Source organism: Protopterus annectens, chromosome 3.part0 (assembly GCF_019279795.1).
Source record: "Protopterus annectens isolate FY-2018-M chromosome 3.part0, PAN1.0, whole genome shotgun sequence".
Lineage (NCBI taxonomy): Eukaryota > Metazoa > Chordata > Ceratodontiformes > Protopteridae > Protopterus > Protopterus annectens.
In genome coordinates, this window is record NC_056731.1 from 1,907,118,170 (window position 1) to 1,907,129,963 (window position 11,794).

Below are 11,794 nucleotides of genomic sequence, written 5' to 3' on the forward strand. Positions count from 1 at the left end.
TCCCTTATCAGACCCATTATCGAGTACAGTGTCCCCTTCGGCATGTACCTTGCCAAGCATATGCAGCAGTTGGAGAGACCATAAAGGTTCCTGACCAGGGAAATCCAGGGTCTCAAACACCTGTCCTATACAGATAGGCTAAAAGCCCTGTCCCTCTACTCAGTCTTGTACAGACTGCTCAGAGGTGACCTGTGTCTGGTATACAAGGATGTCTCAGACTCGGCCTTGATGGAGTTGCTGCATATCCAAAGGTCAAACTCCACTCGCCCAACCCACATGCAAGGCCTCAACCTGGTCTGTGATATTAATAGAACTTGTTGCGGGGATAGATTTGTGTCTCAATGACTCCCCCATCTGTGGAATAGACTCCCTCTGCATGTCAAGCAGAGTACCTCAATAGCCTTCTTTAAGAGGAACCTGGATGACTGGATGGGAAACAGAAAATATACCCCTGGAATCCTACCTGTGTTCCTGCTGGACAGTGAAAACAGGTGCTGACTTTGTGGGAACATGGGTGAAATTCTTGGCTAGGCTTATAAGGGCCTCCAGGCCAATAGCCTAGTATCATCCTATGAACCTATGAACTTATGATTAGGGGTCATCCAGACATACAATTCAGCTGTATCACCAACAGCAGTGGTACCAGAAAATTGCAACCTTGCATCAGCTGACAGACCAGCAACAACTGAAGCATTTCAGAGCAAAGTGATATATTATATGAGCATTGGTTGATTGGTATAGTCCACAAACTGTAAATAGAAGAATGCATGGACTTCCTATACCATTGTTTACAATTGTATATGTAGTTCATACCATTGTAGCTACAAGGACCTTCTAGAGACAAGCAGTGTATACACTGGGTATTTCATGGGACTGGTATGTAGAATACTTAAGATGGTCCTAGCTGAAACATGAATAAGCATATCTGCTTCCCCAGCTCGGCCGGGGAGAGACATCATTATCCATGCCTGACTTTTATGATATTACCCATCTCCCCAAAGTACAGAAAGCTGTAGATTGTAGCTACATGGCAATAAATGACCCACTCAGTATCCACATATATCATTAGATCAACAGGAAAGACTACCATTCCATCAACCATCAGGAAGTGGACAATGCAGAGGGCCACATAACCCATGGGTCTGCACAGCATCCTGGCAATGCCCATGAATCCCGCATATGACCTACTATTCATTTGTATTGCCACATTCAGCATGGTGACATCCCATAGGGCAACCTGGTAGGTAAGTTCAGGCACATCAGTGCACCCACTTATCAAAAGCCACATACCAATGTCTAAGCCTCCTGTATCTCTAACATCCTTTCTCCCTTATGTTACTTCACTGCAGGTGATGTGGGATACCTCATGGATCCATGGTTGACGACACTCGTATGGAACCTGTAAAAGATAGCCAAACATCAGTACACCATTACACATGCAAAGTGTGCATTCAGCCTGCTAGAATGCCAGTTCCACTGTCTAGACACATATTGGAATACATTCTAGTATGACCCTGCCACACCTGTCAGCTGTTTGTAGCATGCTGCATTCCTCATAATATTATTATCATGAAATTGGCAGTCCAGTCATAATTACCAGGACCCTTTACACTTTAAGCAGCTACAACTCACCTGAAAAGAGGCTACTAGCCTAGTAGGACTAAACCCATCAAAAAATGATAGATAGATAGATAGATAGATAGAAATATAGATAAATAGATAGATGAAATAGATAGATAGATAGATAGATAGATAGATAGATAGATAGATAGATAGACAGACAGACAGACAGACAGATAGATAGATAGATAGATAGATAGATAGATAGATAGATAGATAGATAGATAGATAGATGGATAGAGTTAGGAAGTAAAATAAATAAGCATTTCATCCCACAGCAAAGACTGTGATGGTGACGAGCAGCATCCCAAGTATACACCACACTCCCTCAGACATTATCATGTGTTGTGTACTGTAGTGCAAGTGAGGTGGCAACATCTAGTCCATCTCTATGGGTCCTGACAGCTAAAAGTGATAGTTTGCTGATACACAGGGAATTAAGATACATGCAGTGTGTTGTATAGACTATGCTGGGCAGTTCATATGGTCAAGTCACGTTGTGCATCAGACTTGTCCACTTTTGTTACTCAGGAGGGAGGTTAGTAAAGGTCACAGTGATCATCATTTTGCACAGGTGTTTAGGAAAGCATGGACACATGGCTGTCTACACAACCAGGAGATGGAGAGCTAGGAGTCAGTGCAAGCAGAGATGCGGGTCACAAGGATGGTAGTCATCAGTGCCATAGATGGATTTCCTCAGATGATGGTGAGAAGAAGTGACTGTGGACTTTTGCTGTGTGGGTGATGCAAAAGAGAGTATGGGGGAAATATACTCATGCAGTAAGGCCTTTGTGATGACCCATGGGGCACAGGCATTGTAAAGCTCATGGAACAGGGCCTATATGACTTGTGCCCATAGGGTGCTTCACCCCCAGTGACTTCGCCATGTGGCCACACCTCCTGAGGAGTGGGGCATGATGATATGTTTACCATAGCAGGTGCTGACTGGCCCTGTGATGGTCATCCTATATGGACACCATGAGTATGCAGACACGTATGACCACAGGCAAAAATGCAGTACAGTCCACTGATGGGGACTAGTTAACATCTACATTCATGAGGTTATTGCTACCATGTGTGCCATCATAGACCACAGGAGTCCAATCATGGTATCATTCCTAGACTCTAGGCTTTGGCAGTGGTAGGCAACACTTCTACTGTTTTTACCAAAACAATTTTCTCCATATACCTCTAACTGTTCTCTGAACAATACTTCAATCAATGTGGTTTCACATACAAAACTGTTAGGTGTAACTATTGACAGCAATCTTGCAACATCATAAAATAACAAAAAAAAAAAAAAAAAAAAAAAGAAAAGAAAACTATCAAAAATTGTTCATGATATATAGGGCTAAGAAATTCATCTCCAACTCCACAAGAGTAACCATTGCCACCACCTATCTCTTACTCTCCCTTCTATATGCATCACCTATTCTAACCAATCTTCACTCTTCCCTCAAAGCAAAACTTAGTCAATCCCCCGGATTCATGAAACCTCCATGTAAGACTAAATAAGTCTTACTCGGAAACTGCAGTTGAACGGTCTGACGTCAGCATGCCATGCATATTCATGAGGGCACGCTGACTCCACTCCAAGTCTAACATGGACCATGCAGGAAGGCAGGGGGTGTGTCTGACTGCCGAGCAGTCCTAAGGTCCACGCCCCTGCAAGTGTCTGAATTGTGAAATGTCAACACACATGAGCGAGTCCGCTCAAATGTCAACTTACCCAACACTACACTCCCTCACATTGTAAACCCCCAGTAGAGTTATAAAATCTAAAATATATCTATTTTTTTCTAATTCCCAATATAACTGCCCATATTTGCACGTGTTTGTGCGGGTGTGCCCATAGCTTAGCTAGAGTTAGCAATGTCGACATTGAAGAGCATAATAACAAATGTTTATGCAAATCAATCCAAATAACAATCGCGTAGTGGTAGAGCCTTAGCACAAAGAGGAGGCATTCACGGTTCAAGTCCCACCACTCCCTCTCAATTTTATGTTTTAAATTAGCATATGAAATAATTCCTGACATATATATGACTAAAATATTACTATAAAAGCATTGAAATGGCCTATGTATCAGTGAACAAAATGTATATATAGAAATGTAAGAATGATCTTCACATAAAAATGCCCATAGCTAAGCAGCACTTTACCCAGCGCAATCTAGTTGCCCACAGCTAAGTAGTGCTTTACCCAGCACAATCTAGTTGCCCACAGCTAAGCAGCACTTTACTCAGCGCAATAAGTTTGTGCAGAGCTGCGCACCACGCTAAACAGCGCACCGTAGGGCAATGTGGAGCAACATCGGGCAACATGGAGCAACGTTGAGCAAAGTTGCCTAAACACAGCCACACCCCCTAGCCTGTCTGGACAGTAGTAAAATAAAATGCAATGACAAGTTTTGAACCCGGGACACTGTGTACCATATTCAAAGTACTGAACCACTAAGCCATGACAGCTTAGAATAACCAACCACTGTTAACATACATATACTTATAAATGGTAGATTAACCATTGCTAAGCAGGTCTGCAGTCAGCCAAGAATTTTCAAAAATGGCCAATCACAAAAAAGTGTGGGAAATGCGGCATATTTAAGCTCCATAGGTGGGAATACTTGCCATAACTGATTGTAACTCCCATCTGCAGTTAGAATGGCTGGTGCTGGAGAGGGTACTCGCTTTCGAGCGCAACGCTGGGGCATCGAGGAGTCAAAATACATTATTTGGCTCCTAGTCCATCATCATGAGTCTCGACTCCTGCAGGGCCAGTTCCAAGGGACGGAGTATAAAGCAGAGGCTTGGAACCGGTCGGCTCATGAACTCAACAGTGTCACAGGCATCCCTCAGACTGGTGAGCAGGTCCATCACCACCATGCAGACCTGAAGAGACAGAAGCAGGACCAACTGAACCAATGGATCCAGGAGGCCCGTCATATGCAAGATGCCCTGCTACTGAGTAGGTAGCCATGGAATGCAGTATGTAAGACATGGTAATATAGTCTAAATAATGGATAGGTATGTCTCAATATCCCTTCATTTACTTCACAGCTGCAGGTGTCCGTGCTGCAAATCAGCAAGCCTATGCAGATAGGCTGCTAAGGCTGCACCACCAGGCAAGTTAGTAATTATTCTGCATGTATTGTTATATAATATATGTGAGAGAGCATGAAAAAAGTGTTGTAGCACAATAATACAGCTATAAAATGCCCTGAATAAAGTATCTGCATGTACTGTTATATAACATAAGTCAGGGAGCCAGAAATAGAGTGTAGTAATCCATTAATAAAGGTGAAATAAGTCTGGAATACTATATCTGCATGTACTGTCATATAAAATAAGTGAGCGAGCCTGAAAAAGAGTGTTGTAACCTATCAATAAATGTATAATATGTCCTGAATAGGTCTTCCGTATGCACTGTAATATCAAATAAAGGAGAGAGCCTGTAGAAAAGAGTGTTTAATGTAATTAATAAAGGTATAATACTTGGAGTGTGTCTTGGTCACTTACTTTGAAATATTGTTGTACCCTTGCATTAAATAAATAGTACTGCTGTATAAAGTGCTGTCAACCCACAGTTGTGCAGTCCCATATAAAGTGGATGAAGGAAGTGCCAGTAGCTGTGAAGCATATAACAGTCCTCAACAGTCAGTAAATGGCTGTCATGCATATGTAAATCTGGCACACAAGTAGCTTTTCAAGGTGTTCCCCAGAAATGTAAGTGTGCTACATGAAATGTAGGGTTCTGTAGAAATTTAACTGAAAATGTCACATGAACACATCCAGATATGTAGATACATAAATATAAAAATAAAATATCAATATGTTGCAGTAACATCTGCATCTTGGACAGTTAGTATGTCAGATATAGGTCAGGTATATAATGAACTAGCCAAACCCATTACACAATCTAATGCATGTTGCCTAGTGTAATAATACATGTAGGGGATATACACCTGCAGTCAATAAGAATGTAGTGCAAAGTAAAAGTACTAATAAGATGTTAATGGAGGTTTCTTTTTACACCCTACTCCATGTGCATAAACAATGCAATTCCACACCTCAATGGGTATGTCTAATCTCAAAACATTTGTTGGGACATATGTCCTATTGTTCTATAAAAATCTGCATTTTCTTTGATGCATGTGCCCTGTTCAAACACCACAATCTTGGTGGCCTGTTGCCACCAATCATCCGTGCATGCTGTTGTAATGTCCACTGTCATTCAATATATGCATGTGTTATGCTTGCTGTTCAACTGTTGTAACCCTGGTGTGCTGGGTTAATGGGAATATTACTGCATGCTGTGACAACTAATTTGGAATGCTGTTGTCTATGTTGTAATTAAACGAAGTAACAGAAACGGAAAGGGGAAGCTCCACAAAGGTATCCAAGGCGGCGGACTCAAGCAATGTAATGTTCCATCCAATGCAGGCATATTCTTCCTGGTTTATAGCCGATTCTGTTTACTAATCTGTTGGTAGGTAGGTGACCCACACAATACACTACCACATTTCCACCTAATTCACCCTCCCTTGAAGTAGTTAGTATGATACAAGTTATGTAAGGGCTACTTCTTACTAATATTTGTATAGACTAGACATATATCTATATCTTGTCTGGTTTAGGACAGGGTGTAAATTAATGAATTCTTAGAATAAATTAGATTTTTCATATTATATATATATATTATATATATATATATATATATATATACCATCATATTATACACATGACTTTGTTTAAAGCTATGTCCTTCATATTTTTATTGTTTATTTGCAGTATTATTGCAGTGTTTTTTAACTTATATGACCACATAAGTCTGTTATTGGAATAAATGGGTTTGATAGGTTATTATTATATAATATTAAACTATTGGCTGTTTAAGATATAGGTATTTCTTGGCCACCTTGAGGTTCCCTGTGTTTAGTTAAGCATGTCTTTATGCTTTTTATAATATATTCTATAATGTATTTTATACTGTATTTAATTTCATGTTTTACATCTTATTTTATATTTGTTTTAAAGAACATTAGATGCAGTTCATGTGGTGAATATATTATTTATTTATTTCCGCAGGAACTGATGTAACTAAGTTAGGGGGTGTGTTTAAGCATTTAAATACTTAGACCGAATGGTTTTACACTGTTTTGCATTTTGTCTGAAGAAGTTCGGTCAGAGTACCGAACGAAAAACGCTAGCTTTAGTAGCTTTAGTGTTTAACGCTATTTGCACCTTTTTACTTCTCGCCTTGTTCACTTTGTGTGTAATAAAGAACTTTTATTACTGGAGGAGTTTCGTGGATTTGGTTGCATCATTTTTATGCCTGCATTGGATGGAACATTACATTGCTTGAGTCCGCCGCCTTGGATACCTTTGTGGAGCTTCCCCTTTCCGTTTCTGTTACTTCGTTTGTTGTTTGTACAATTTTTGCTGGTTCTATGTTGTAATTAAACACATCTAATCACAGAACGTATGGGAAGGCCAGTCCCAGTGGACCCACCTGCCCCTCCTCAGCTGGAGATTGCACCTGGCACCAGCAGGTTTGGTGCCCAGCCCAGGCTACCCTCCTCCATTGGTCCTGTGCCACCTTCGGGTGGAAGCACTGCAGGGGATGGGGCTCGTCCCCCCTGCAAGCATGGGCAGAGAAGGGCCACCTCTCACCCTCCAAAAGGGTCCGGGTTGTGGTGCGTAGGGAGATCCAGCGTTTAGTCGCTGATCCCCTACGCCAGCTCGAGGCGAGTGTGGCGTGACTCACAGGTGAGCCTGCCCCTCCTACGCAGCCCCCAGTACAGCCACCCTTGGGTCTGTGAAGGTTCAGAGGTGACTGCCCATGGGTGGGGATCTCAGTCCCACTGTTATCATCTGTGGGCTCATGGGCTTGTGATTTCCAAACATCCATCCCCGTCAGTTGTGTTCACCCACCCCATGTGTCATACTCTGCCCCTGCATGCGTCTTGCTTGTCTTGTCTGTTTACCTCCCCAACCTACCTCTCCAAATATACCTACTTCCTCTACCTCACATTCCACTCTCACCTGTAAAAAAAAAAAAAAAAAAAAGGGCAATCTGTACCCACAAAAACATTACGCCCCATACATAGCTGCCCATTCCGCACACATGTCTGCTGGACATGTAAACTGATAATTAGAATTGGCAGTACAACATACTTTGTTGTCCTCATCCCTCTCTCAGGGGTGGAAGGTTCCAAATTTCACTCCAAATTTGTAACATATGCACAGCTGTTGCTGGTAAAGAAATGGGCAGCTATGGACCTTCCCTACACCCGTCCTGCACATCCCGATCTGGTTTCCCTACTGTCTTTCCCTCTTTGTGTCCCCTTTTTCACCACTTTCCTATCTCCCCATTTTCTTTTCTTTAAAAGAAATTAGCTTGGGGGTTAGCGGGAGTATGCACTTTTAAGCAGTAGTTAGCGGGTTTGAGCGAGTGTGCGCATGTGTGCACTTAGCTAAGTATTGCTAAGCGTTGCGCAGACCCGCGCAAACCCGCTTACAACTGCTTAAAAGTGCCTTAATCACTCTGTATGTCAGGGCCCTTGTTCTGTTCAACAGCAAAATAAAACACCTCTGTCAGTCTCGAACCCCAGACCTTGGACACACTTGACTGCATGAAGTACCACTAAGCCACAGCAGATATACAATAACTTGGTGCTGAAATAAATATATCATGCAAAACAATGAGTGAATGTAAAAGAAAAATAGGAAGGCCATAACACAAAGATTGTTCTGTGGATCTTTACCAGCAATTGTTGTGGAATTGCATTACATGACTGTGATAAGAGAAGCAGCCATTCTATCAGCAAATAATGTTATTGAGGCACTTTACAACCCCCACACAGTATCATAGCAGGGCAAACACTGGCATATCTGATTAGGGCAAAGGCCATACTTACTGATTGTGAAACATATTTTAGCTGTGTCCCTCTGAATCCCTCTGAAAAGTACTGACATCAGTCAGAGAGGTGTTGTATTACACAATGAATAATCACAATAATAACAGCTGACACCACTTGTACTTCATAAAAGGAGTACAAATCCACATGCACTGCTTCACTCAAGTCTACACTTACTGTCTCTATTAGTTGGAAGGTGTACCTCACATTTAACTACCTATCCCTGACTCCAAACAAATATGTATCTGAGTGTTTCATAGGCCTGACAGAGGCACAAACACACAGGCATATCAGCTCATCTGCTGTTACACACTCTGCAAAAAGCTTTGTGCGGACTTCCACAAGCATACCCTTATGTAGGAGTACAACACAGAAATACCAAAGGAACTAGCCATGTACTGGTACCAACTGACTGTAACAATGCCATTGTACCAGTGCTGAAAACACCTGTGGGTTGCACAGAGAAAGAATAACAGGCTAACATCTGTCTACCATCTGGATAGGTTCACAGTTGGGACCTATGCAGACAGACCACCTGCCTTGATAAACCAACAGGTACACACCAATCCATTAAGTCCAGTAAGATAACACTCACACAATAAGATGTAATGCTCTCTGTATGTCTGCACCCCCCCCCCCCATATTTTAAATATATGTGTGTTTAGGGTCAACCAAGGATGTAGGTAGGCATACTCAGTAGTGGAATTGTCCAGTTTACCTGAGACTCCTGTGCTAATGTCAGCAATAAAAGTACACAAACCCTGCAGAAGTGAGTACATCAATATGCACAGTATAACAGTCCACAAACAGTTCATGTGTCAAATGAATACTTCTCAATAACTACTTTTGTATGGCAGTCAATTACATAAGTAGAAATGAAACTACATACTCACATATATCTTGTGTAAGCATTTGTAGGGGTGACTTAAACACTACACTGATAGCTCTGTACTGGAAGTGGCAACAGTCATGTCTGAGTACAACATGTACATCACTGTCTATACCTCTAGCTTCAGATATAAGAAGTATACCAACCTTCCAACTGAAACAACAGTGTACACAGCAAACAAGCATGGGCCCCACTCTGTAAATCTGAAAGGGCTACGCCTACAAAACCTACCATTTTATAGCATTGGGTTGCTATGACAGTGAGTACTGCAATTACCACACAATAGGCTGTATGCATTTACCAAATGCTGTGCACCAATTGGTGCAGAGGTCATCACATGCACATGTGCTGATACCTATAAAAGCAGACTGTACTTGCTATCCTCACATGCAATCATTACATTGCACCTGATACAGCTACACAGAACTTGTGTCTGAGTAAATAGGAGTTATTACTTAATAACGCAAAAGTTTACTTGAGTAAGGATACTCTAGTGAATCATCCACCAAATAAATTAATTAAGTAAAAAAAAACTTAATTAATAAGAAAGGGAATTAAGTAGAAGCTAGCTCTACTTAGGCAACACCAAAAAAAAAATTGTCCAAAAAAAAAAAACAGATGGACCTGAAAGTGACAAACAGGCATGTGACAGAAATGTGATCACTGGTAAGTAGTAGATGTTTATGAAGAGTAGTGTAAATACTTTGAAACATGTATATGTGGCAGCAGTAGGTATGTATGCACTGATGCCATGCATGACTACTGCCATGGACAAATTAGTGTGTAGCTGTGTGCAGTGGGACATAACTGTGACATATGTAGCTCAGCATTTAATGTCAAACATCCAATCATGTCATCTATGTTCTGTACAGTACTATGTATAATGGCTGTCTGGGGGAGTAGTGCAAACAGCTATATAAACATGGATGTGACAGAGTAACACATGCATGATATTCATATAATGTGTAGCTTAGCATTGGCAACTGCTTTACCAGGCTAGTATAGTAATGTAGCATTAGCAGCTATAAATACTCCCTGTAATATTGCTACCATGCACACATGTGACAACTGTTCATGTTGTAGCAAGGCCCAAAAGGTCATCCGTGAGGTCTACAGATGTACAACAGTGTGTACCTTGTGTATGTATGGCACACACATATGTAGAGATAGTTATGTGTCAGCTATATTAGCATCTTAACATGTGCATAGAGCAAGGCACATACTGCAACTGTTTGTGAAGGGTAGATATATACATGTTGGTGAAGGTTATGTGCATATTTTCATGTAGGTTGCAGTGTGTGGCAAACAAGACAGCATACAGTGCTGGTATATGACATGTGGTGTTTAAACACTGTGGTATGATTTGCTAAGTTTATAGTCTTCCAGACAGGGAGTCCTGCTAAAGATACATGGCCTGAGAATACCCTCAATGCATTCTGCACAAGACTGTGCAAAATTGTTACATAACTGTATCTCTCTCAACCCTTGCATAATTGATATTACCAGCATGAAAGGTGGTCTGTATATGTGCCTACATGTAAATCTATATGTACACCAATGGATGTTTACATGTACGCTCAAGCTCAATGTTATAAATGTATTGCCATCCCTTTTGTTAAAAACCCTGCACCCATTAACTACCACATAGGTGGTAGTTTACTCCACACCAAAACTGTGATAAGAGACCACGGGACACAGGTGGACAGTAGTGTCCCTTTTGATAATCACAGTGCTACACTGGTCATGTAAACCATGTACGGTCCACATGTCATCACAAAAGGTGTGTCATACATGGAATGAGAGGTCAGTGTTCCACTCTACTCATCAGTCATAACACCCATCATAGAGTACAATGGGCATTTTGGTATGCACCTCAGAAGATATCTACAGCAACTGTAGACGCCAGACACAAACACCACAAAGAGTATTACCAGACTCAAACAGATGCCCTATGCAGACTGTCTTACAAAACCACAGCTACACTGTGTCGCATACCGCACACCCAGAGCCAACCTCTGCCTAACATACAAAGCTATGCCAAACCCACAGATGTTGGGCATGCTCAATGTCAACAGATCCAAATCCCTACAAGCTACACACTGTACTGATCTAAACCTTGTAACGTCAAAAAGCAGAACATGCTGGAGTGGTACATGCTCATCTCAGACACATACCACACCCTAGAACTAACTACCTATCAATAGCAAAGAATGGTCCTCATTAGCAGTCATCATTAATAATCATGATGAATGGATGTGACATAGGAAATACAACCCGGGAATCACCTCTGTGGCTCTGCATGACAGGGGCACATGAACTTAAATTACATGGGTGTTGAAGGGCAGGGTACCATATGGCTAGGCTTCTAT